Here is a 27835-nt window from a genome sequence, read left to right on the forward strand (position 1 = left end):
CCGCTAATGCTCAAAAACCCTCCAGTGTGGATGAATTAAAACAAGTCTTCAAAGAGAAGTGGACCAAAAGTCTTCCGCAGTGATGTCAAGGACTTATTGGCAGTTATTGCCATTTCTTGACTGCAGTTCTTGCTGCCAAGGGTGGCACAACCACTTATTAGGTTTAGGGGGGATTTTTTTTTCCACAAAGTTCCAGTTAGGGTTAGATAACCCATTTCCCTTAATAAATGAAATCATCATTTATAAACTGCATTTTGTATTTACTGTGAAATATGCAAAAAGCTAAGAAATCAGCAAGAGGTCAAATACTTTTTCACAGTACTGTAATTGAGCTCCAAAGTGGTGTATGACTGTGCATGACATAGGCAAAAAAGCCCTCCATGAATGGGTGAATGGAGTGGTTAGTAAGACTGGAAAACCAGTTTGATATCCATCTGTTTTAGAAAACAGTATTTGCAAAGGCTGGTGTCACGTGGTTTAGGCTGAAGTGGTCCTAGCTCACTGTTGTGTTTATGTGTATAAGCAGAGGAGGTTTATTGGTACTGGGACCAAATACCATATATCTAGTAGCATGACCTCCATAGTACAAACAACACCAAATCAGGTCAAGATGGTGGTGTAACGGCAGGAATGCTGCTGAGAAGATAGTTTAGGACAAGGCTGTGGAATCCCAGGACAGGGGTGGCAACTGTAAAACCCTGTGGTGATAAGATCAGAAATCCACCTCAGCATGACGTCCCTTCATCACGGGATAATCCTCGGGCATAAAAAGACGAGCCTATCGCCAATCTGAAGGAAATCTCTAATGCCAAACTGACACACCCTTCAAACATTTACCCACACTCCCCTGAAACCTATTTGTACTTCTGTTAAGGGAGAGGAGCAAAGTACTCATGCATTCCACACCTATTTTATGACCAGTAAGTTTACAAAGTCCACTCGGAAACAAAAAATGTTGTGCAAATAATATCCGACAGTATGCCTTTCAAAAGTGAAAGTAAGCCTAACAAATACGGCATTTAAATTATGAATCAGATGACATACTATATTTATTATGGTCAGAAAAAACAAGATTAACTAGCGGTAATACACTGACATGAACCTTTTGCAATTAATATACACATGTCAAGTATCGGTTTAGGGGTGAATTTGTGGCAGATAGAGGAGAAATTGGATTGCCTGTTGCTTACAAAGATTATGGTTTCATTTTTTAAAATGAAAACGGCAGAAGTCAGTAATCCAGAGCAAAGGAAACATAAAACCCCCACAGTGGATTAGTTTAAATTCATTTGACCTCAAAAATATTGGCAAACCGGTGTATATGTAGGAGACGACATGGTTTTGAGATATGAGCAAAAACTGTGCAGCACTACGAAGTTACAGGATGAACTTTAGCACAACCAAAAACACGTAGCAGCTTTACAGCCGAGTGCTCACTACCCAGTGATTCACTAGCTCTAGTTCTCAACTGGTCAGAGGTTATTTACCAGATCCAAAAATACACACAGTGGATCATATGGCAAAGTTTCATTTTGAAACCTAACTGCATATTTCCCATAAAAGTCAGGCAGGGGTGAGAGCGGGCTCATGGAAATGCTTGCTTTGCTTGTTGTTTTCCCCGCTTTCCTATTACAGCGTATGAGCTTGCATTCGGCTTTGGGGATTGTTTTGCAGAATCCTGAAACACTAGCATGACCTGAATGAGAAATGTCTTCCTATTCAGTTGTCCTGAAAAGAGCATCTATGATGAAGAAGCGCGGTACGCTTGTCTTCTTCACCCTTGCGGGGAGCAGGAGAAAACATTTATCACCGCTCTCCTCTGCGCAGATAAGGTGTCTCTATTTATTCAGAGCAGAGGAGATAAACACTGAATGAAGCAGTGTGGGACAGACTGAGAGAAAGAAAGAAGAGAGAGAGAGATGGTGGCATAAAAGGGGGGGAAAGGACAAGGAAGCAGCTTGGTTCTCAATTGCCTGTGTGTGTCCATGTGAGCAGATGGCATTTATCCCTGTGCAGCCAGGGTATTGGGAGGCTGACCCCTGCTCTACAGTAACATCCCTCCAAGCCACCAGTACTTACTACCACCTACAGCCACCTTTCTTGCTTTCACGTTTCCCCTCACACTACTAATCCATTCCCACTATGAGACTGCTTGTATAATGTTATTTAATGAGAATAATCCCCAGGGCGATGGAGCATCCTACATACAGTAGACCTCTCCACAAAGAGGGGGCAGAGGATGGCAAGGGCTGTTAATAAAAGCACTATTTAGAAAGGCAACAAGGCAGTACAGTGGTCTGTTGAGGTCTGCGCCAGGGACGGAGAGATACAGACTGACAGAACTACACAGGAGATTCAACAGGGACATGAATAGTGCTTCTGTCCTTCTTGTTTTCCACAAGAGAGACAAGGCAGAAAGCAAAAAAAGGAAAGACAAACAGAAGGCGTAGTTCACTACCACTTCTGTCCTCTCTCATGCAGATATACAGCCTAGTGTCCAGAGGTGAGGGACACAGTCGCATGCCCATTTCTCTCTGAAGCTGCCTGTGTATTGGGGACAGACAGCTTCCCCGGGCGTCTCGTAGCGCTGCTGAGGTGAAATGCATGGTTGCGAGACACGAATGTCTCCCAGAGGTTTGTCTTCTAGAACAATCAGCTGTTGAGTTTGAGAAAAGTAGAGCAAGTTGGCACCCAGACAGCCATAACAACAACTATGCAACTACGGGCTGTAATGAGATTTTGAAAAGCCCTGTAAAAAGACGGCGTTAAGGACACTGTTTTAGAATGTTAAGAAAACTAAACAGCACCTTTTAACTCTCTTTGTAGTATATTTTCAAGCCACAAACGTTACAATAAGTAAAACAATAACAAGCAAAGAACAGCGGCGTTACATCAGCGTAACAGCGTTCCTGGCACAAGGTTCACGCTCCCCTGCTCCGTCAATCGGGCGCAAAATAAGATATCCAAACTTGGTTCCATACGCACCGGGGTCTGAAATTGACTCTGCGTTTATGAACTATGAAGCAAACAGTCCCAACCCCGCTTTAACGGGGATACACCAGCACCCCCCCCCCCCCTGGAACTCACCTTGAAAGGGGGAAAAGAGAGAGCGAAGACAGTGGCACAAACGCGAACACTCCAAATCCTGAAGAATCTACCCCCTCCTTCCTGGTTGAACGATACAAAAAAAGGAGAAAGACGTCCGTAAGCAAGTTTACATTTTACTCTCCTCTCCTGTGAGGAGGGTGGGGGGCTTCAGAAAGGCACTATTCCGTAGTAGAAAAAAGAAAAACAAAACCCGGACTGCTTGGTTACACGAATTGTCAATTCCCGCTGAGAGACGACGCGAACAACTCCTTCAACAAAAGAGTGTCTTTGCTTAGAATTTCGGGACTTTCTCCACGCCCAGGTGCCGAGTCACATGGTAGGTTAGTTTCCAGGTGTGCGTGTCTCGTAGCTGCAGATCAGTTGGCAAGCGACACACCTGTGGGATGCGCTCGTGCGGTCGCTCTGACAGTCATCTCGTCCGGAAACGCGGAGGTTGTACATAGGGATGGGGAAGTAAAAAAAAAAATACAGAAAAACGGAATGGGATGAAACGGGGAGAGAGAGGAAGAGAGAGAGAGAAGCGCGCACTGAACGGAGAACAGACGTCGCTGGGATCGCAAAAGGAAGTAGTCTGACCCCCCCCTCTCTCTCTCCTTCGCCTCCTCCTCCTTCTCCTCCTACTCCACTCTGCCGGCGAAGCTACTGTACGAGGAGACAACAGCCGGGAAGTAGCGGGGAGGGAAAACGGAGCAACTTGTATCGTCTGTTCTCTGACGCACCGAAATATTTCCGCGCGACGGTAGCGGTGTGGTAAGCCCCCCCTGCCGCCGTGCTGTGGTTCCCAAATTGTGGTCCGGACTCCTCAGTCTGCGGGGGCGGTTCCAGGTCAAACCAGGCAGTGCTCGCAAAGAATTGTTAGGAATGTGTGGAAAACAGCCGATTAGGTTTCGGTTTCAATTGATCCCATTCTCACCCGGGTATATGGTACACTACACAGGCACACGCACAGTTCTGTCTAGTTAGAGCTCGCCACGTTAAATCGCCTTTATTGGGACAGAATCTGTCAGCAGTTTTCCCGCCACATCACAAGTTAGGGAATTAGTTCCCCAAAAGCAACAGACAACTAACCACGTGGAATCCACAGATGATTTTATTTTTGTTTAAGCAGTTATATGCTGCTGATCTTTGCCACCAAAATAACATAATAAAGGCTTCCCCATCCGCATGCATGATAGGAAATGGTGGTTACAAGAAAACAACGCAATGTCTTGGTTATTTATTTATTAACTGTGGCGTCTCAGTAAACCATGACGGTGTGGCACTGAGCCGTTATAGACCCATAAAAGGACCCAGCAGCCGAGGCGGCTTAATGGAATATAGTTATCACTCACGCTGTTTCATTAGCTTTCTTCCACTCGGTGCATTTATGAAATACTGAGGTCAGGAATCCCAAATTCTTCCTGGAGCAACCCAACTCTTGAACCATAACATTTGTATTTTATTTATTCTTCGGTCTCAAAATAGATTCTCTAGACTCTATTAACTCAATTACAATTACAGCAGCTTTTGTTGAAGCATAGCCTAATATGTGTTTAACTGCAGGGCATGCACTCCTCAGGTTTGCACTCCACCTTCCCTCAAGCAGTTTGCAGGGTCTTTCAGCACCTTTAAATCAGTGCGCATTTAAAAGTACATCATTTCCATTCGTCCAGGATAATCAACAGGCATCGCTGTGGGAAGCTTCCACCGCATATTGCATTGGAAAGGGTTTTCACTAGTTCTCGGGAAGAACTGTTGACAAGGAGGCCTGTCATGTCTCCAGAGAAAGACACATTGCTGTTGAGCTGGCATTTGTTGATCCTGTGAGATTCCCCCAGCAAGTTTTCCCTGACATCGTGTATCATGATTGGCAGCAGAAGCCTTCCTTTAAAGCGACCTGACAGTCACTGTAAATTAGCTGTCAGAATGCCGTAAACAATAGGTGCTTTACTGGTATATTTAAAGTGGATGAATTATGAATTATGTTAATTGCTCCTTTAACCCCGATAAACAACAAAACAGAGACATAAATAATCCACCAGCACTCCATACAAATGAATGCAGATTAATGTAGGGAGGCAATCCGGGGACTCTGTTTGGTTTAAAAATATTTTCAAAAGCAACCACTCGTCGTTTATTTATAATTCACCAAGCCCCCGTTTTGACTGTGAATTTACAAGAGCTGTATTAGTAGTCATTATACCACAAATTAGTGGTGTGATCGCTGTACCTCAGCTGTGAATCGTTAATCACGAGAAGCATCGTCTTTGCAGCTCTTAAATCCAGATAGTGAAACAATCTCTCATTGGCCCATGACTCTGTAGCAACCTTTAAATCAGCAATATGTTTTCATCACTTAAAACAAAATATGAGTCAGAGTTTCTACAGATTCTTCAGACATGCAAGCAGCAAGGAACTGAAAGTAGCATTGATTTCAGATATGGGCCATATGTGTTTTTAAGTGCTCTTTGAGCTTGATTGGCTCTTTTTCACTCAAGAGGTTACACCCAGTGTTTTTTTGTTTTTTTGCCTTGGAGCCTAATATCACATAACATTGCAATTTGGCGCACTGAGTTTTGTGACACTGTGTCATGCCTTGTTGTGTGGCTGCATGTCAGCTCCGAGAGTGATTTATGGGCATGCAAATGAGACTGTCTGTTGAACGAGGAGATGTGCTGCCTTCGCCCCAGAGCAAAAGAGTGGAGACAGCGTGGGGGTGTGAGTCAGTCCCTAAGTGCTGACACAGGCACAGAGCTGGCGAAGATGGGGGAGATGGCCTTCACAGGTCCTCACACTGACTGATGAGATCAAGAAGAAAGTAGGCCAAGCCAGACAAGTGTCAAGGAAACAGACACCCAGAGATGGAGTGAGAGAGACAAACACCTTCCAATCACACGTCGGACTGGGAGAGTGGAAAGTGGTGGGGGTAGAGCTGGCTTGTTTGGGGTCTGAGTTCAATATGTCCAAATCTGTTTGTCTAAAGAGTAATGAGGCTGCTGAGAGTCGTGGAACATGCTGGCCCAGGGGATCTCTGTAGAGTCCAAGTCAAGGCTTTCTAAATTCACTGAAGTGGAATAGAAGTTCACTTTGTTTTGCTAAGATAGCCTGGCTGTGATGACATTTTGATCAATGTGCCCATACCTTCCTGCAGCTCGCCTTTATGTTGCTTGAATAGTGATGATATGTTATCAAGCTGGTGTCAAACACCGCCATTTGTCACGCGGTGTCCCTCAGCTGGTCTTGGCAGTAAAACGTTTGACTATCAACATATTATACAGTGTAATTTATGGTACAGCGTTCTGGCTGTCCATAGTGATATAGTGGTCATATTACATTCAAGGTTCAGAGTTCAAACTCTGTTTGTCATGTGGACAGACTGCCCTCTGTTGGCTGCGGCTTATATTGTTTTTAATCAGTAATTTATAACCTGAAAATAGCAGGAGCATAACCTAAGTCAACCTATTGGGCAATGCTTTATATTGCACCATACAGTAGTTGCATGCTTATTTAAGAGGGTTTCTTTGCAGATATGGTCCAGGTGGCCCAATTCTGAAAACGGATGGGGTGGGGGGTTTGGTTAGTGCTTGTGAATTTGTTTGATTGTTTTAGCCATGGCAGTACTGTGACTTACACATCTTGCACTTGTCTTTGTGTACAAATCATACATGAAGACAAAAAAGAATCAGGTAAAACTCACAAATAGTTCATTATTACTAGTGTTGTCTTTGTTGTAGCTTTGTTCGTTTGACGTTTTTCCTACAATGGCATCATTTAGTTCATATATGCATATGCATGTCTCTTACACACAGTAGTAATATAGGTGTGATATAATGAATGTAATGAATCCACATTGCACAGAAGGCACTGTGTCTTGTTTTTGGATTGTTTATTGTGTTTAAGGTAAACTGACTGCAGTGTGACTTATCGCGCCGTTTCCTCCCATACAGATGGCATATGGAGTTCATATGGCTTTATTCCTCACTAGAAACCACGAGAGTCCCACAGATGAAACTGTGTAAGTCTTTCACAGTTGGTAAATAACACAAAACAGTTGATCTTGGCTTTCACACAAAAATCCATGCAACCAATCATTTGTAATAGCGTCCTGGCCTTTTTTTTTTGTAATGGCGCGTGAGCATCAGTGTGCGTGCATCGCAATCATCTCTTCAGTAAAGAATAAGGATGTTAAAACATCCTGTACGTTCACATAATTGTGCCCCGGTGCTCTCGCTGTGTAGGTGTATTGTCACTATCTTTCAGTTTTGCTATTCCCTTTATCACCAGGTGAAGGTTGCCAGACATACTGTTGTAGCAAACATAAAGACGGAGAGACAACAGATGGAGCAGTTCACAGACACAGGATCTTGTCATGGTGGTGATTGATAAAGGTGTGAAGAGAGACTCGACTGGGAGACAGGGGAAGGGTTATTTAAAGCATAGGCTGCACTTTGATATGAATGGCTTCCTGACTTAGCGAAGTGCATCTCCAGCTGTCAGTGTGACTTACAAGTAATTAAAAAAGGGGCGAGCGTGCGAGTAAACCGAGCTGTGGCTACTGTTTGCAGGGCTCACATCCTTTGCAAAAAGCATGTGCGACAGGGAGACATCAGGTTTGGCATAAAAGGGATAGACAGGCTTATGGTGCTGTTCTGACTCAGTCTGGGAATAACCACAAGCTGGGAATAGCAGGGTGGCAGCAGTGTGTGGGTTGGTGTGAACAGTCTGCAAGCATGTGTGTGTGTGTTTTTATTTTGCATGTGTGTGTGTCAGAGAGACAGAAAAACACAATATTTAAAGGAGGCTGGTGTGGTTGAATATATAGATATGTACAGTTAATGTGTATCATGTAAACTTACTGACCTACGGAAGTGAAACTGCAATGCTGAAGGTGTCTTTGCAGAACCTAAAAGGCATAGTAAGAAACATTTGTCTTGTGTTATCAGATGCCCCTTCAGACCAGCCGAACTGTCATTTTACCCAAGAAAAATGTCATTGTTTTCCTTCTCCTTCTGCTCATATCGCAATCTAATCACAGCTCACTCAGCTCATCCTGTATGGTCCAGGTGGCCTCACTCTGAGAGCTAATAGAGGGGGTTTTAGCATTAATAAATGTCCTTAACCAGGCTGATGTGACACAGACCAGATTACACAATGGCCTCTTTACGTCCAGCCGTACTCTTGTAAGTAAACAAATGCATAAATCCACCGGTTGCACTTATATGTGTGTCCTGCCTGTTTCCTGTTGAGACTCTGATCAGAGAATCCAAGAGCTGCCTTGTCCTTGACAACGTCTGTAAATGTGGGAATAAAACGAGTAAGCTGCACTTTGTAAAAAAAGCTGGATAAGCCCGCTTGGTGCATACACAGAGTGGATTTGACTGGAAATCTTTCATTTTCTCAAACCAAAACAGCGTTTCTTAAAATACTACAAGCTGCTCTACATGGTGCAAGACAGATTAGATCATGACTTGAATGTGACGGTGATTTTTTTTCTCCTCTTTTATGAGCCTTGTGATTGGTGGTTCAGGAGGAAAATAGCTCTCAGCTTGTTGAAGGCTATGGGCTTTCCACTGAGCCCCTTTTGGATGCCATGTTTTTTATGTGGGCTGCCCAGCAGCCTGTGCTGAACGGTGGAAACAGCTAAGCCATCTGTTACACTCTATTTTCATCAGTCTGCCTACCAGCGGGGGAGAGCCACGGCCCAAAGGGACTTTCAGCTACTCTCACAGACTCCTATTTGTTCAACAGGTCAAGTTTAAGCCTTGCAGTGAGGGACCACCAAGCCAGATCTCATTTTATTACACAGTCCAGGTGATTATAAAACCCACACGTTGCTTGACTGGGCAGAGCTGGTGATAAAAGGGACTATACTAATACCAAAAAAAGCAATCAGGTGCCTCAGAGAATTAGAAGAGATTATTACTGTCACAGTTGTTAAGTGACCATAGCCCGGCGTGTCCTCAAATTCATTTAAAGCCAGGTTAAAAGGATCATCTTGTGAATTGAACTTTGTTCGTCTAATGTATTTCTTGGGATGAGAAAAGACAAATTTGAGCTTTGCAGGTGAGGATGAAACAGAGGCTGGCAGGATTCATTTGAGATTACTTGGCACAAACATGGTGTAATCCCCTTATCTGTGTACTTACCTGTCCCTGACAGTGATCCAAGCCTACCTCTATGAGCCTCATTGGCCTGACATTCTGGCAGTAGAAAAATCCCTGTCTAATGTGTCAGCCCAGGTAGCTTTAACACCTGGCACGCCAGTGCTTATCTGCTGAGCACCCAAAAGCACCTGCATTATCCTACTGAAGCTTCACAACAAGTGAAAAAGGCCTCTAATATCCACACAGTGAAATTACTGCGTCAGACACACAGCGTGCAAAGTACGCGCCAGTATGAGGGGCTAATAACCTGATGAAAAATACACATACAGCATGAGATACACCTCATGATTTTCAGCACCCTGTCTTCTGGTGGTCGACACTGAGAGGGTTTCAAAACTGATGAAACAAAGAATAGTGTTGCTTCTTCAACTCATACTCAAGGGAGCTTCATTAAAACTCTGCACTTAAGCTTTTGAGCTATACTGATGATCAAATATGCCCAAGAATTAAGTCTTTATCCCCAAACCTGTACTTTGTAGAGTGAATTTTGTGCATTAGTTTTGTCACGTAGATGGACTTAAAGTATTAAAACTGAAAAGTACTCAATACAGTGCATCCCTTGTGAGTGTTAGTATCACATATTATATAATTTGATCATTGTTACTCATGCATTAATTTAAAAGAAGGATTTAAACCAGCGGCAGGTTGAGTTGGTGCTTATTTTGAACTCTAACACTGCTAACAACAGTGCAGTTTACGTATTTAGAACTTTCTCAGGGATATAAATATTCAAAGCCCCATGCTTCCAGAGATGACAGTCTAAAATAGTCTCTGGATCAGTGGAAAATTAATGGCCCTTCTGCAAATATGGAATTTGTTTAAAGCAATATGAAAGGCAATCCATTACACACTCACATATCTATACTTAAAAAAACACAAGGGTGGTGATGGTGGTGGGGAGGTGTTTAATCAATTTCCGGTCTGGTCATTTTTCATTCCTTCCACTTAGTTTTACCGAGGATCACCAGGGAGTGCATCGTTTCAACAGGAATTGGAAAAAGGAAATTACTTTACCTTGAGTGCCCGACTTAGTTTTTATTTATTTATATATAACACTATATAAATAACTAACACTGCCAAATTTGTTCCCTCCCCCCATTTTAAATTGAACTTTTCGGCAGACGACGAGCAGGAGCATGCAGGTGAGAAACACCAGTTTCAGTGTGTTTGAGCGTGGGCCTTGAGCTTTGTTTAGCATCTATGTCTGCAGACTTCATTCACTTACGTAGTTGTTTTGCTCGTTCATCCCCTTGTGATAATGTTAAACGTATTTGGACGGTAATAAATAACCGTGTGATGGTCAGGTGGCGTCAGTCAGGCCAACACAAACTTAAATCTGCGGTCTACATGCGATTTCAACTAACCAGTAGTTAATAGACAACGCATCTGAAGCCTACAGTATTTTACATGTATTTTGGAATTAGGAGATACACGCAGGCCTTCCTGTGTATTTAATTATTTATTCGTATTATTTTTTCAGTATTGTAGGCCTTCGCTGAAACCTAAGCAGGCGTATTCGTGCCTATACTGACATCTGGTGGTGTTTTATAATAACGTTGTTGAACCCACTGGACGTTTGAAGTGTTGACTATCGAAGGAAGCTGCCAACCGTGGTAAAATGTTAATTTAAAAAACAAACAAAAAACAGCTATTTGGTGTGTTATTTGCGTGTAAGCATTTTCTGGGCAGCGTGAAGCTCTAAATGAAGGACAGGGCGGGGCTGAAACGACAGTGGAGGATTGAATGTCCCATGATGCACTGCGGCTTGGTAACAATTTCTAAATAATTTTAAACAACCAATGGTGCATACTTCGGCAAACATCGGCGGTGGACAAGTGAACGATTGTGATTGTGATCAAGGGACCGTAAAATTATCAAAACAAAAACATGAACGATAGCACCATAACTAAGGATCGCATGCAGCGAAATGGCCCCTCTGCTCGTGCAGAGAGGAGGTTAGCTTTGCGCAGTGGCAGTATCGTAGCCTATGAGGTTTATCCGAGGCGCGATTATTGCTAGTTGAAAACTTTACCCAATACCCCGCCTTGACGACTTGAAATATAGTCGGCAATGGCAATTTTTGACGGTCTCTACGGAGACTTCTTTTATTGTACAACATCAAGGTTCTAAAAATTATAGAAAATTAGTTAAAACCATTAGATTAAGTGTTTATACTATTTAACTAGCTCATGTTGAAAGGTTAGCAAGCTATACTGTTGGTTTATTGTGATGATTTTGAGAGTACTACATCTTCAAAAGCTAAACTGCTCAGTTTCCGAGCCCACATTGATAGACGTACCGTAGACTACGTCATTTCCTTTTTTAAATCCATAGCGCTTAATTATGATATATATATCCGCTGCGCTTAAAAGTAAATTCTCTTAATTCATCATTTTTTTAACATTTATATTTATATTTGACTTTATTCACACTGATAAGCCCCCTGGGTATTTAACCGCAGTTACATTCAACACTACCTGCCAGCCCCGCCAGTTCATTGTTTAGGATAAGGGGAACGCTTCGGTGTGTTTTGCATCAGTATAATCCCAGCTTTCTCGTGTTTGTGTTCATTTGCGTGAGTTCGCGGTAAATGATATCGGCTACATTTCTACAGTTTTAGTCTTTTGAATTATAAACCACACCCACTCCTACAACCATGATAGAGACATGTAGGGCCCAGAGAGGCTACCCTGTCGGCAAACTAGCTCTTCAGCTTTGCGCAGTGGCAGTATCGTAGCCTATGAGGTTTATCCGAGGCGCGATTATTGCTAGTTGAAAACTTTACCCAATACCCCGCCTTGACGACTTGAAATACAGTCGGCAATGGCAATTTTTGACGGTCTCTACGGGGACTAGTTTTCTTGTTAAAAATAAGCTCTAATCAAACACATTCACCGCTGTTTTATTACTATAAATGTGTGGAACACTTCGAGAAGCTAGCTGGTAGTTAAAGTATTAAAATGGTTTTATTGTGGGCTACGGTGTTCGCGTTTAATAACGAAGAGTATGATGCCTTATTTATTCACATTTTATTGAGTAAATGTGTGAATCGCAGTTTTAATTCGTACTTAATATCTTATGTTCTGTGTGTTGTATAAGTTTGTATCATTGGCTATCCTCTCAGTTTTTGAAATGGAACGGTTAAAACGTTCTGGCTGAATACAGGAGCCCTAAAGTGACGTACCGGAGCACGTCACTTCCGGTTACAAGTTATTTCCAGTACTTGTATTTATAATTTTTGTTGGCGTGTTTTTGTTGTTGCTATTTAGGCGGTTTGCCCGTGATTTTACACGCATTGATAACAAGCCATCACGTGCATTCACACGTGATGATGGTGTTTTGGATTACAACGAGCGCTTTTTGTGTTTTGTTCATGATCAAAACATTATCATTTGGAAGGATTTTATGTATATTTTTTATTTTGGATATTCTGTGCCACTAATATTGTTTATAGCTATATAAACATTTAATTACAGCTCCATAAATCATGCATGTTAAAGCCACGCCCACGGTTAAAACCCTAACAGAAAGGTGTAGGGCCCAGAGAGACTACCCTGTCGGCGAAGTAGCTCCTTAGCTTTGCGCAGTGGCAGTATCGTAGCCTATGAGGTTTATCCGAGGCGCGATTATTGCTAGTTGAAAACTTTACCCAATACCCCGCCTTGACGACTTGAAATATAGTCGGCAATGGCAATTTTTGACGGTCTCTAAGGAGACTAGTTTTCTTGTTAAAAAGGAACTCTAATCAAGCACATTCACCACTGTTTTAGTACTATAAATGTGTGGAATACTTCGAGAATGGCACGATTAAAACTTTCTGGCTGAATACAGGAGCCCTAAAGTGACGTACCGGGGCACATCACTTCCGGTTACAAGTTATTTCCAGTACTTGTATTTATAATTTTTGTTGGCGTGTTTTTGTTGTTGCTATTTAGTTACTCAGGCGGTTTGCCCGTGATTTTACACGCATTGATAACAAGCCATCACGTGCATTCACACGTGATGATGTTGTTTTGGATTACAACGAGCGCTTTTTGTGTTCTGTTCATGATCAAAACATTGTCATTTGCAAGGATTTTTATGTATATTTTTTATTTTGGATATTCTGTGCCACTAATATTGTTTATAGCTATATATACGTTTAATTACAGCTCTATAAATTGTGCATGTTAAAGCCACGGCCACGGTTAAAACCCTAACAGAAAGGTGTAGGGCCCAGAGAGACTACCCTGTCGGCGAAGTAGCTCCTTAGCTTTGCGCAGTGGCAGTATTGTAGCCTATGAGGTTTATCCGAGGCGCGATTATTGCTAGTTGAAAACTTTACCCAATACCCCGCCTTGGCGACTTGAAATATAGTCGGCAATGGCAATTTTTGACGGTCTCTACGGGGACTTATCTTCTGTTTGAAGTAAGATCTTGTTAGTTAGAAAGAGTTACATGAGGTCAGTGTAATTGTTTGAGTTGTGTATCATTAGCGTCTATATTGTAGTTTCCAGACTATGTTGCCATCTACGTTAGGGTACTATAAAGAAAGGACAGTGTGTTATTCTCACCCTTGCCTTCATATATTACTGAAGTCATAAAAGAGAAAATATTGCACTGTAAGGTTGTATAACCAGAGCTTGAAACAAACTCTTTTTTTTTTTTTTTAACTCAATTTTACTTTTAAAATACATTAAAAAAAAGTTAATTGGCTTGTAAAATACAATCAGAGCTTGAAAGCTAAAGATACATTTTTAAGGTCAGTTTTATTTTAAAAATATAGCCACTTATATTACCTTACTTAAACACAGACAGACTGCAGGCAACAGCTTAATAGTCTGAATGGTCTGAATAGAGTGTGTGCATTAGTGACCTGAGTGATGGGGTTTACTCAGACCATGGCTGGATAGTTTTTGTTGACAGTTGCTGTATGTCTTTACTGTTAATACTGGAAATCTTTTTCTTTTAGATATATTCATTGAGAACTCAAAACTCTGCTCTCTTGTAGTGACATACTGTAAATTCTTATACATGGATTTTTAATGCATTTTTAATCACCAGTGTGTACAATGCAGTGAAGCTACCAGACCATTAGGGGTCACTATATAGTTATGCTGAACTGGAGGATGACAAAAGCCTAAAGCAGAACTTGTATTTTGTTTGTATGTTTAAAGTCTTTAAACCAAAGGTCATCTATTTTTTAGCAGAAAAATGAAGAATTTATACATATGCTTTAAAAAAAAAGTTTTTCAAATTTGATGGTGATTGCCGTATCATGGTCCCTTGTGCTCGGTAGTTGCTTGTAATTGAGATTCTTTTTCTCAAGTGAAAGTGACATTTGCGTAATCATGTTTCAGCACCCTGTAGAGACTTGTGATTGCAGTGATCTCTGATTAGAAGAAGGGTGGGTTTTAGTCAATCACAGGGGTGGAGGTTTTAATCAAGGCGGTGTTCTCGTTTGGCAGATGAGCTCCAAGCCACTCGTCAAGCCTGTAAACATTATTACACCCTTGTTGTCACGTGAAAGCACTTCCCTCTTTCCCTCCCCTTTCATACTGTAAGTACATGAAACTGTGATACATTCATTTTTCTAACACTGCTAAATCAGCGCAACATTGGCTGAGATTTATAACTTGTGTCAGCAGCTTTGGTAATACGTAAAAAAAAAAAAATTGCTTTAAGATGTTCGCAAATACATTTTCACTCACAGTACTGCAGTTAAATTATCAGCACTATTAAAAACAATGAAATACATTGACTCATTTTGATTTGTGTCTGAGCAATCATAAGATTAGCCTGCATTTTATTTCTGTATCTTTAATTAATCAGATATGTTGTAATGTGATTTACGTAATCTTGCTGCTTGTAGCGTATCAGTCTCCATTTCTGTTAACCAGAGGGTGAAAAAAAAAAAAAAAGAACGCTTTCAGACAAGTAATACATTTGTTTTTGTTCATCAAAGGTGACACTCTGGCTTTGAAGAGTGATTCGTATTTCCATTAATGACCCAAGTCGGCTTTTGCATTTAATCTGCATTCAGTGTGACCCATGAATAGTTTGCTTTTACTGTCTGTTGTACACATCCACCGAGCATTGATCAGCCGGTGCCATACTCAATATTCCTCGTTACCTGGTTATGGCCCTGTGTTTTCTAACTCTAAGAAGGTAATTATTCTCTCAGTGGAATAATGTCCGATAATATTTTATTATTTTTATTTTTGTCATTTATTGTAATCTCTCAAACTCTGACCTTTCCGATTTCATATAACAGCTCTGTATGTGTCAGAAATGAAATGGAAGACTTTGGGTTTTTTTCATGTTAGCGACAGCTGCAGACATGCCAAACATAAACAAATAAATTGCACAGCATCACAAGGACTAGTTCCTAGGTAACCATGTGACAGTACCGACAATTGCTATGGAAACCAGCGTGTCCCCACTCTCGGTGTCTTTCTCTCCATCACCCCACCTCCAATGTATCTCTCGGGTCTTTCAGGAAATGTGTGAGAATTTTCCCTGTGAATTGCTTTTACTTTCCAGGTTGGACAATGGCGTAGACTCAGTATCACATCACAGAAGGTAATTTCCCCTCATAGAGATGTAGCATAAATTCAGGTACGCTTAAATACCACAGACTGTTTACAAGGAGGGGGAAAAACATGTTTCATAATAAATTGAGTTGACAAAGCTTCCTAAAATATCAGACCTACTTTTCTATATTACCGTGCAATTAACTGCTCTGCTTTCATGTCTTTCTTTTAGCTTATATGATACTGTAATTTGCACGAAGCACACTGCAAATGAAGACATTTGTCAAGATCAGAGTAAACAAAAACTTGTTTTAATCATTTTCCTTAGATCTTTTGTTCAGCGGGCAATTTGCAATCTGCTTTGCATGAGGTCTTTTGTTTTGATCCTGTTTATCACAAATCCAGTTACAACTCCGTGCTCCAAATGGAAAATCAAGCTTCTCTTCAAAGACAGAGACATCACAGCCTATTCTATGTTTAAAAAAAAAAAAAAAAGCAGGTGCAACTCTAATAGAGATGCTTTGATTTGTGGCCAATTATGGACATCCTTGTTGCTTCACCTTTTTGTAAGGGCCCTTTTTCCTCGAAGCTACGTCCGCTATTCTTGGAAGAGAACCAGTAATGTAGCGATCGCACGAGTGAGCAGAAACCTCAAAAGTTATCAAGTTATTCAACACACCCAATTAAACTTGTTACAATCCTCCAATGCCATTTCCCTCTTAATCGCTGCGTGGCGTACAAGGGGTTGCCCCCAATTAGTTGCCTCATGTGACACCCTGACTCGGAAGACGGCTATTGTGATTGTATTTCAGCCTCAATTACGTTGAAAACTGTTCAGGCAGAGGTGAACGGTCTCCTCGGGTCTTTTATCTGCCTTTCTTTGTCCGTCTTCTTTCGTTTGATTGTTACAGGGTGTCGAAGGGTAGTCCATCGTGTTTGGATAACAATCGTATCCGTGTTTTGTAATCACGCCATTCTAAAGAGATAAAGAAGCTATTTTTAACAACTGTATTTTTAAAATGTTTTAAATACGGCTGGATTTTCTTTCATCAAAATAGGTGTAGCATGATGTTAATGTTCCATGAATTTAATTTACAAATGTCTGAAATATATTTTTGGGGATGCAAATGTGCAGTAATTTTACTTAAACTCATTCAAAATGATTTTTGCACCTGATTGTCAGTGAACTTTGAGGTCATTTTAGTTATATGAGGAGTAAATGGTTATAAAAAGTCATTTAATAGCAGATAATTTGAGGTTACAGTCTTAATGGTTTTCCATCTTAGTTTTATAGCATAGCCAGTACATCACGAAACATATTCTGTAGCATTAAACTGACGATTAGTCCTTTTAGTGAGGATGAAGGTAATAATTATGGTTTTTACACTGTAGAAACATCATAATTTCAAAGATGAACTGCATATTTTCTTCTCAGTCAGTGCACATAAATAAGAAATGCGCTTGAAACGTAAGAACATTTACCTCCTGTGGTGATGTTTGTCAAAGTTAAAGTTAACAGAAGTTTGTTAATGCGAGGAAGAAGGAACACATGAGGGAAAAAAAATAGCGCAGCGTTGAAACTGAATTACTGTGCTGTTTTCACGATTCTTGTCCCAGAGTTTTGAATTTTGGGATTTGTCTCTTGTTTGTTTTTAGTTGCTCTCTGTTTAGTTGCTTCATGGTTTCTTTATTCTTATTTTAGCTCATTGTTTCCCACCTTACCATGGTGGATAGGTTTGTGTGTCCCGTAGGTCTCCAAATGGAAATTGATCCTGGGTGAGGAGCCAGATGAAGAGTGATCCACGAAGTGGTTGCTGTCTGTCATGGTGGTAATCCCTGAACTGGATGGTGGACTGAAGAGAGAAGAGCTGAAGGAGCCCCATCGAGCTCTGTTAACTTGTGGGAATCAAGAGGCAGCTGACAGGTACAGGCAGGTTGAGTGGTGTGCAGCTCTGGCAGTAGCTGAAGCAAAGATTCAGGTGTGGGAGCAGTTAGGTGAGGTCATGTAACAAGACTTTTGGTTTGCCTGGAAGCAGTTCTGGCAAACCGTAAGTAACAAAGAAGGGAGAGTGGTGTTTTAGCCACACAGTGTATATTGCATGTGGAGTGCTGATGACTTTGACTGAGGATATAGTCAGTTGAAGAACGAATGTTTTGAGTACCTCCTCAATCCCACTGACATGCCTTCCAAAGGGAGGAAGTAAAGTCTAGGGACAGCTCTGTCTGATGACTCTGACTCACCCGTCACTGGGGTGAGGTCACTGAAATAGACAAAGAACTCCTTTGTGGCAGGGTGCATGGGGCGGATGAGATCCGCTCTGAGTTCCTTTGGGCTCTCGATGTTGTGGGGCTACCTTGATTGACAGTTCTCTGCAATGTTGCATGGAGATTTAGATACCTGCTACTCTTCCACATTGAATTATGATGGTTCGGGCATCTCACTAAGATACCGCCTGAGGCTTTCTGGATGAGGTGTTCTGGGCATGTGCCACTGGGAGGAGGCCCTGCGGCAGACCAAGGACACGCTAGAGAGATTGCATCTCTTGGCTGGCCTGGGTATGCCTCACTGTTACCCCGGATGAGCTGGAGGATGTGGCTGAGGAGAGGGAGGTCAGGGCTTTTCTTTTTAGGCTGTCCTTCATGACCTGGACCTGGAAATAAACACAAAATAAATGGATAGATGAATAGATGGATCGTTTATTGTTAGGATTTGATTATCATGTATCCCTATTTTAAGCAAGACACCTGTGTCTTTCCCCCTTTGAGTTCATTATGTCTCTGTTCCCCTGTTTCAGTGATTATTAATCATTTCTGTTTTAATGTGGTAGTTATTTGTCTCTTTTGTCTTCCATTTATTTTTACTTCCCTTCTTGTGTGGACTTGGTTCAGCTGTGTTTTGTTACCCTCATGTTTCAGTTTTCCTTATGGCCACTTGTGTATAAATAGTCCTTCCCCTCACTCTTTGTCTTAGAGTCTGTTTACCTTCCACGTGTGCTCTTTGTGTTTTCCTGCATGTATGGGATTTCTTTTGATTTCCATTGATTCACATGCTGGACTTTATTCCTGGACTTGGTATATTGGCTAATCAAGGTTTGTTTCTGCTTTCTCAGTTTTGCCTGCTAGTATTGCATTTGTTCCATTCTCTACAGATAATGACAGTGATATTTTTAACCTGTGATCAACTGGTGACCTCTCCAGTGTGCATCTCACCATAGACTCTGGCCCTATCCCCCTGCAACCCTGAAGTGGAAAACCAGTTAGCAAAAATGGGCAGATAGATGTGCTTATATATATTTTATATACATATGTAACATTGCATATAATGAACAGCAGTTATTACAATGATACCACTATTTAATACTGTTGATTTTACGATATGGTTTCTACAATACAAGCTTAACAGCAGAACAAAAATCAAAAATACTTTAGTGCAACAGGACATATTAATTGTGCTGTCAAACAAACCCCACAGTTGCCATATCCAAGTCACTGTGAGGGGGCGATCGTGGCTCAAGAGTTGGGAGTTCGCCTTGTAATTGGAAGGTTGTCGGTTCGAGCCCCGGCTTGGACAGTCTCGGTCGTTGTGTCCTTGGGCAAGACACTTCACCTGTTGCCTACTGGTGGTGGTCAGAGGGCCCGGTGGCGCCAGTGTCCGGCAGCCTCGCCTCTGTCAGTGCGCCCCAGGGTGGCCGTGGCTACAATGTAGCTTGCTATCACCAGTGTGTGAATGGGTGGATGACAGGTTGTGTAAAGCGCTTTGGGGTCCTTAGGGACTAGAAAAGCGTTATACAAATACAGGCCATTTACCATTTAATTACTTACACAATCTCAAGACAATTCCCTCAGTGCATAATAACATTGTACTGGAAATTAACAGTATGTGTATGAAAAGTATGAAAGAATTGATGTAACAAGCTAGTAAGAAAGGTAAAGCTAAAGAATTCAGTCATACAGTACAATACAATACAGTCCAACTCACGAGTTAGCTTAGTGAGATCCGAATTTACATAATATCTACAAATGAAAACAGAAATGATCAGCAATAATATTACACAGGTTGAACGAAAATCAAACCATTTAAAATTTGTCTAACATAATTTAATTGTGGACTTTTCTATTTTAGAAACTCGTCACAGTCCAGTTCTCAGATGCCATGTCTTTAATTCTTCTCCTGTGTACAACTGGTTCAATCCTTCTAATTTTCACAGCAGACTGAATGTGTGAATATTCACACAGTGGAACTGCAATGTAACCAGGATGTCCGTAACAGAACGTTTCAGTTTCTTGTTGTGCTATGAGGCTTCTTCTGTGTAGCCAGAATATCATTGGCAAATAGTTTCTAAATTTATGCTGTATAGGAATTGTTATTGAAGTCAGTGTATAGTATCATCATGTTTGCACGTTCATATAAACACGTAAGTGTACCGGTTGTCAAAAAAGGAAACCATAGCTGCTTCAGACTATTAGGTGCCGAGACCTTGTAGCCTAGAGTAGCCCGCGGCTCTCAGAAATAACTTATCAAAAGGTACCAGTCTCCTGTGTTTCCCCAGGATCCAGGTGCTTTTAATTGGATTTCTTTGACAAGATTATTGCCTGCTCTCAGGCCAAACTTGGATAGTGTGTATTTTAACAAGCGTCCCTATATAGCCCCTTTAATCATGAGCAAACTTCACAAAGAACTTTCACTTGATTAAAAATTACAGTGTGACCAAGTGTTGACCCTACACCCACCCTTTCCAGTGTTGCAATTTGATGTAATCCTCTGTTTAGCCTAGTGTGACTTCAATAAGTTTTACACTATTAATCATATACATGTATATCTTTATTTAATACCACAACATGGAAGAAATTAGAGACGTGCCACTGCTGAATATTTCCAGAGTCAATTTGTAGAACTAGCTTTACCAGGGGATGAACTGAAATCCCCAATGTATAGTCTGTTATAAAAGCATTTTATTCCCATGGACCCAGCCCTCCAAGGTATTCTGACCTTCTTAAATGAAACAGAATTTAAGAAGAGCGTGTACTGAAGCCAGCGAGTTATACCAGCCAGCCATATAATCCCTTAGAAAAAGGCTCTTTTAAAATCCTATTATAACGGGAGAGTAGGTCCAAACCTGGTCAAAGCAATTAGTCAGAGGAAATGAGCAACATTAAATGTCTGAATGGGTACAAAAAATGATAAAGACAAAGAATAGGATCTTATCATGCCAATTTGAATGTTTTATTGTTTTAAGTTTTAATTAATAGAGCTAAGCTACTTGGTGCTTTCACGAGGACCTTTATTATATAAGTTATTGTTCATAATTGCAAGATAGTTAATATCCAAAATTATTGTGATTTCACTTTCAACATGTGTGGCTTAATGGAAAAATGTCACCTGAAATGAATGCGTTTGAATTATTGGAAGGTAAGTCAGCGGAGCAGCAGAGGCCCAGTTTCAGTGATTCAGTAAAAGCTCATTTAGAAAGATTTACACCAGTTTACTGCAGTGAAATCCAGTCAGTTGTAGTTGATTTAACCCGTTTGAATAGCCAGGGAAAAAAAATAAATATCAAGAAATATAAAATATAAATACAAAATTTAAAAATCAATAAAAATGGTCAACCCATGGGATATGATCTTTGTCCACTGTTGTAGTGCTGTCTCTGATAGTATTCTTTCATGTTACTGCTGAGAGGCTTTTCAGCAGAGTGAGAGCAAAGTATGAAGTAAGATATAAGCTACTTTTCACGAGGCTCAGCTGGGAAATTTTAACAAGGTGCAGGACTTTGAAGTTGGGACATCAGGTGGGAATTTATTAAGAGACAACTTCTATATCCACTGTGTCATGCTCTGCATGCTGTGTCTCATCTGTCTTTGTCTTGCCACTTGTTATATAGCCAGCTAAAAATGGGTTCTGGTGTTGCTTGCACTATTATAGTGCCATATGTGTTTTTGGAACTCCACATGCTAAAATCTGAGTAGTAGCAAGGGTGAAAACTTCACAACTGAGAATAAGTTTCACTCAAGTCAGAGCTGTTGAAGCAAGTGGAAGTTACATTAATGTGTTGGGAATATTTGTCTTGGCCGATCAGTCAGTCTGCCACTTTGGTCTAGACAGAAAAACTTAAAAAAAAAAATGGATGGGTTGGTGTAACATGTTGGAAGACATTCATGCTCCCCAGAAGTTGAACCACTTGACTTTGATCAAAACCCCTTGGTGATATTTATAGTTGTGAGTATTCTGTTTGGGAACTATAGGATTAAGAAACATACTGATGTCTACAAACACACCAAAATACAGAAAGCTTGTTGAAACGAGCCAACCTAATTTAACTTGCAAAGGAAGGAAAGATGTTTGAAAGAATTGTTGTCCTTGCCAAATATTGGGTCGCTATTGTTGCCACTGCTGAGCCCACGGAGACTGTTTTAGACGACTGGGTCGTTAAAAAACAATCGGTGCCTTAGCCAGGGATGTGCTTGCTTTATTTTACAAGAAACGGATACAAACATAGCTATTCAATGTAAATTTTGTCATTTTGTTTATTATGTTTCTTCATTTTGAGCTCAAAATATGTGCACTATATACAGCATAAATATGCAAGACACTGGGGTTATTATTTATGAAAGATATGATTTGTTTTTCTGTTATGTTTTTCTCTTTAATGCTACGATTTCCCCCTTCTATGTTATTTAGATGGATATACATTTCTATGAATATACATTTTTATACTGGGAGAGATTGAAATCACTCTATAAGTATTAAAGAAAAAAGTTTCAGTTATTTCTAATGGAAATATATAAACACTGTTATCACGCAAACAAACCAAAATACACTTAGCAAACAGGTTATGAACAAAGGCTAGAAGAGTATTTAGAAGTTTTTCCAGGATTTAAATCCAGGATGGAATTTGTGTAAAAGATCTTGATGCCCCGTCTTATCTTAAAGACCACATGGTATCATATTACCCTAATAGAGCACTTCACTCTCGGATTTCAGGCTTACTTGTGGTTCCTAGGATTTTTAAAAGTAGAATGGGAGACAGAGACTTCATCTTCCAGGCCCCTCTTCTGTGGAACCAGCTTGGATTCTGGAGACAGACCCCCTGTCTACTTTTAATATTAAGCTTAAAACTTTCCTTTTTGACAAAAGGAAAGTTTTAAGCTGGATCAGGTGACCCTGAATCATCTCTTAGTTACATTGCAGTAGGTCTAGGCTGCTCGGGACTTCCCCATGAGTGTTTCTTCTTCATTCACCTTTTTCACTCTCTATGTCTTTATACACCACTCCGCACTCGATCGTTACTTATTATTGACCTCTGTCTCTCTTCCTCCCCTAATCCCCAACCAGTTAGATAGCCTGTGGTAGGACTTGACTTAAGCGGTCAAAGAAGTGCAGGAGACTGGGACAGGAGGCTGTCACTTGGTGTTCGCTTGCTCTGCGGTAGAGTATCACTTCCTGTTCCTGCTCAAACACAGTGGTGTTTCTGAGTAGCTTATTTGCTTAGCAATTTAATTAACAACTTTTAAATACATTCTTCTTTCATAGTATAATCTTCACGTGCTTCATCCGAAGCACACTTTCTGTGTACTCACTACCTAATTTATAGCCAAAGTATTCACTCACTGTCTCTGTACTGTTTCGCTAGCTTAGCTTAGCTCGTAGCCGACTCGTTAGCACCATGGCTACTTCACCTGTCCCTCCTGCACTTTCTTGCTCATTGTGTCAGATGTTTAGTTACTCCTCGGCCTCCTTTAGCAGTAATGATATCTGTAACAAATGTAGCATATTTGCAGCTCTGGAGGCCAGGATTACTGAATTGGAGACTCGGCTTCGCACCCTTCATTCACCCGTAGCTAGCCAGGCCCCTGTAGCTGGTGCAGCCGAAGATAGCGTAGGCCCCGCTAGCTGTTCCCCGGCAGACCCCAAGCAGCTGGGGAAAGAGGGCAGCTGGGTCACGGTGAGGAGGAAGCATAGTCCTAAACAGAAGCCCCAGGTACACCACCAACCCGTTCATGTGTCTAACCGTTTTTCCCCACTCGGTGACACACCCGCCGGGGGTCAAACTCTGGTAATTGGTGATTCTGTTCTCAGACATGTGAAGCTAGAGACACCGGCAACCATAGTCAATTGTCTTCCAGGGGCCAGAGCAGGCGACATTGAAGGAAATTTAAAACTGCTGGCTAAGGGTAAACGTAAATTCAGTAAAATCATAATTCACGTCGGCAGTAATGACACCCGGTTACGCCAATCGGAGGTCACTAAAATCAATATTGAATCGGTGTGCAACTTTGCTAAAACAATGTCGGACTCTGTAGTTTTCTCTGGTCCCCTCCCCAATCAGACCAGGAGTGACATGTTTATCCGCATGTTCTCCTTAAATTGCTGGCTGTCTGAGTGGTGTCCCAGAAACGATGTGGGCTTCATATATAATTGGCAAACCTTCTGGAGGAAACCTGGTCTTGTTAGGAGAGACGGCATCCATCCCACTTTGGATGGAGCAGCTCTCATTTCTAGAAATATGGACAAATTTATTAAACCCCCCAAAATATGACTATCCAGAGTTGGGACCAGGAAGCAGAGTTGCAGTCTTACACGCCTCTCTGCAGCTTCTCTCCTCCTGCTACCCCCCCAAAAAACCATCTCCATAGAGACTGTGTCAGCTTCCAAAAAGACAAAAAACAAACTAAAAACCAGCAACAAACAACTTAAACATAAACAATCAAAAAGAAAGAACAATACAGTATCCACATCTGAACCAAAGAGTAAAACAGTGAAATGTGGATTATTAAATATTAGGTCTCTCTCCTCCAAGTCTCTGTTAGTACATGACTTAATAATTGATCAACAAATTGATTTACTCTGCCTTACAGAAACCTGGTTGCAGCAGGATGATTATGTTAGTTTAAATGAATCAACACCCCCGAGTCATTCTAACTACCAGAAACCTCGAAGCACAGGCCGAGGGGGCGGTGTGGCAGCAATTTTTCACACCAGCCTATTAATTAATGAAAGACCAAGACAGACTTTTAATTCATTTGAAAGCCTGATGCTTAACATTGTCCACCCCAGCTGTGAAACTCAGAAACCAGTCTTACTTGTTATCATCTATCGTCCACCTGGGCCTTACACAGAGTTTCTGTCTGATTTCTCAGACTTTATATCTAATTTAGTTCTGAGCTCAAATAAAATAATTATTGTGGGTGATTTTAACATCCATGTAGATGCTAAAAATGACAGCCTCAACATGGCATTTAGTCTGTTATTAGACTCAATTGGCTTCTCTCAAAATGTAAAAGAACCCACCCACCACTTTAATCACACTCTAGATCTTGTTTTAACATATGGCATAGAAACTGAACATTTAACAGTGTTTCCTGAAAACCCTCTCCTGTCTGATCATTTCCTGATAACATTTACATTTACAATAATTGATTACACAGCGGTGGAGAGTAGATTTTATCAAAGTAGATGTCTTTCTGAAAGCGCTGTAACTAAGTTTAAGAATATAATCCACCCACTGTTATCATCTTCAATGCCCTGTACCAACACAGAGCAGAGCAGCTATCTGAACGCTACCCCAACAGAGGTTGATTATCTTGTTAATAATTTCACCTCCTCACTACGTACGACTCTGGATACTGTAGCTCCAGTGAAAACTAAGGTCTCTAATCAGAAGTACCTGACTCCGTGGTATAATTCTCAAACACGTACCCTAAAGCAGATGACTCGTAATCTGGAGAGGAAATGGCGTGTCACAAATTTAGAGGATCATCATTTAGCCTGGAGAAATAGTTTGCTGCTTTATAAGAAAGCCCTCCGCAAAGCCAGAACATCTTACTATTCATCACTGATTGAAGAAAATAAGAACAACCCCAGGTTTCTCTTCAGCACTGTAGCCAGGCTGACAAAGAGTCAGAGCTCTGTTGAGCCAACCATCCCTTTAACGTTAACTAGTAATGACTTCATGAACTTCTTCACAAATAAAATTTTTATCATTAGAGAAAAAATTACCAGTAATCATCCCACAGATGTAATATTATCTACAGCTACTCTTAGTACCATTGATGTTAAGTTAGACTCTTTTTCTCCAATTGATCTTTCTGAGTTAACTTCAATAATTACTTCCTCCAAACCATCAACGTGTCTTTTAGACCCCATTCCTACAAAACTGCTCAAAGAAGTCCTGCCATTGATTAATTCTTCGATCTTAAATATGATCAACCTATCTCTAATGGTCGGCTATGTACCACAGGCCTTCAAGCTGGCTGTGGTTAAACCTTTACTCAAAAAGCCATCTCTAGACCCAGCAGTCTTAGCTAATTATAGGCCAATCTCCAACCTTCCTTTCATATCAAAAATCCTTGAAAGAGTAGTTGTCAAACAGCTAACAGATCATCTGCAGAGGAATGGTTTATTTGAAGAGTTTCAGTCAGGTTTCAGAGCTCATCACAGCACAGAAACAGCTTTAGTGAAGGTTACAAATGATCTTCTTATGGCCTCTGACAGTGGACTCATCTCTGTGCTTGTCCTGCTAGACCTCAGTGCAGCGTTCGATACTGTCGACCATAATATCCTATTAGAGCGATTAGAACATGCTGTAGGTATTACAGGTACTGCGCTGCAGTGGTTTGTATCATATCTATCTAATAGACTCCAATTTGTGCATGTAAATGGAGAGTCCTCTTCACACACTGAGGTTAATTATGGAGTTCCACAGGGTTCAGTGCTAGGACCAATTCTGTTTACATTATACATGCTTCCCTTAGGCAGCATCATTAGAAGACATAGCATACATTTTCACTGCTATGCAGATGACACCCAGCTCTATCTGTCCATGAAGCCAGATAACACACACCAATTAGTTAAACTGCAGGAATGTCTTAAAGACATAAAGACCTGGATGGCCGCTAACTTTCTGCTTCTTAATTCAGATAAAACTGAGGTTATTGTACTCGGCCCTGAAAATCTTAGAAATATGGTATCTAACCAGATTCATACTCTGGATGGCATTACCTTGGCCTCCAGTAACGCTGTGAGGAACCTTGGAGTCATTTTTGACCAGGATATGTCCTTCAACGCACATATTAAACAAATATGTAAGACTGCTTTCTTCCATTTGCGCAACATCTCTAAAATTAGAAATATCCTGTCTCAGAGTGACGCTGAAAAACTAGTTCATGCATTTATTACTTCCAGGCTGGACTACTGTAATTCATTATTATCAGGATGTCCAAAAAACTCACTGAAAAGCCTTCAGCTAATCCAAAATGCTGCAGCAAGAGTACTGACAGGGACTAGAAGGAGAGAGCATATTTCTCCTGTTTTGGCTTCCCTTCATTGGCTTCCTGTTAAATCCAGAATTGAATTCAAAATCCTGCTCCTCACATACGAGGTCTTAAATAATCAGGCCCCATCTTATCTTAATGACCTTGTAGTACCATATCACCCTATTAGAGCACTTCGCTCTCGCTCTGCAGGCCTACTTGTTGTTCCTAGAGTATTTAAAAGTAGAATGGGAGGCAGAGCCTTCAGTTTTCAGGCCCCTCTTCTGTGGAACCAGCTTCCAGTTTGGATTCGGGAGACAGAAACTATCTCTACTTTTAAGATTAGGCTTAAAACTTTCCTTTTTGCTAAAGCATATAGTTAGGGCTGGACCAGGTGACCCTGAATCCTCCCTTAGTTATGCTGCAATAGACGTAGGCTGCCGGGGGATTCCCATGATGCATTGAGTTTTTCCTTTCCAGTCACCTTTCTCACTCACTATGTATTAATAGACCTCTCTGCATTGAATCATATCTGTTATTAACCTCTGTCTCTCTTCCACAGCATGTCTTTTATCCTGTCTTCCTTCTCTCACCCCAACCGGTCGCAGCAGATGGCCGCCCCTCCCTGAGCCTGGTTCTGCCGGAGGTTTCTTCCTGTTAAAAGGGAGTTTTTCCTTCCCACTGTCGCCAAAGTGCTTGCTCATAGGGGGTCATATGATTGTTGGGTTTTTCTCTGTATCTATGAAGCGCCTTGAGGCGACTTTTGTTGTGATTTGGCGCTATATAAATAAAATTGAATTGAATTGAATTGAATTGACTGAT

The 27835-nt window shown here is 41.1% G+C and overlaps 1 protein-coding gene and 4 non-coding genes across 6 annotated transcripts in view; 4 read left to right on the forward strand and 1 right to left on the reverse strand.

Annotated features, from left to right (window-relative positions):
• plxnb2b (plexin b2b) overlaps nucleotides 1–3870 on the reverse strand; it is a 130110-nt gene extending 126240 nt beyond the window's left edge. For both annotated transcript variants that reach the window (XM_084933913.1, XM_084933911.1), the window contains exon 1: nucleotides 3088–3870. The gene's annotated coding sequence lies outside the window, so the exon portion shown is untranslated. The remainder of the gene's footprint in view (nucleotides 1–3087) is intronic.
• A 7339-nt stretch (nucleotides 3871–11209) lies between these two features.
• On the forward strand, nucleotides 11210–11350 carry LOC146382911 (U4 spliceosomal RNA). Its single transcript, XR_014800928.1, has one exon. It is a non-coding gene; the product is annotated as a U4 spliceosomal RNA (small nuclear RNA).
• A 612-nt stretch (nucleotides 11351–11962) lies between these two features.
• On the forward strand, nucleotides 11963–12103 carry LOC146382912 (U4 spliceosomal RNA). Its single transcript, XR_014800929.1, has one exon. It is a non-coding gene; the product is annotated as a U4 spliceosomal RNA (small nuclear RNA).
• Nucleotides 12104–12826: 723 nt separating this feature from the next.
• On the forward strand, nucleotides 12827–12967 carry LOC146382913 (U4 spliceosomal RNA). The gene has a single exon (XR_014800927.1). It is a non-coding gene; the product is annotated as a U4 spliceosomal RNA (small nuclear RNA).
• A 534-nt stretch (nucleotides 12968–13501) lies between these two features.
• Nucleotides 13502–13642, forward strand: LOC146382914 (U4 spliceosomal RNA). Its single transcript, XR_014800930.1, has one exon. It is a non-coding gene; the product is annotated as a U4 spliceosomal RNA (small nuclear RNA).
• The last annotated feature ends 14193 nt before the right edge of the window (nucleotides 13643–27835 follow it).

The sequence above is a fragment of the Perissodus microlepis genome, chromosome 7 (assembly GCF_051167445.1).
Source record: "Perissodus microlepis isolate ML-2025 ecotype Zambia chromosome 7, ASM5116744v1, whole genome shotgun sequence".
Classification (NCBI taxonomy): domain Eukaryota; kingdom Metazoa; phylum Chordata; class Actinopteri; order Cichliformes; family Cichlidae; genus Perissodus; species Perissodus microlepis.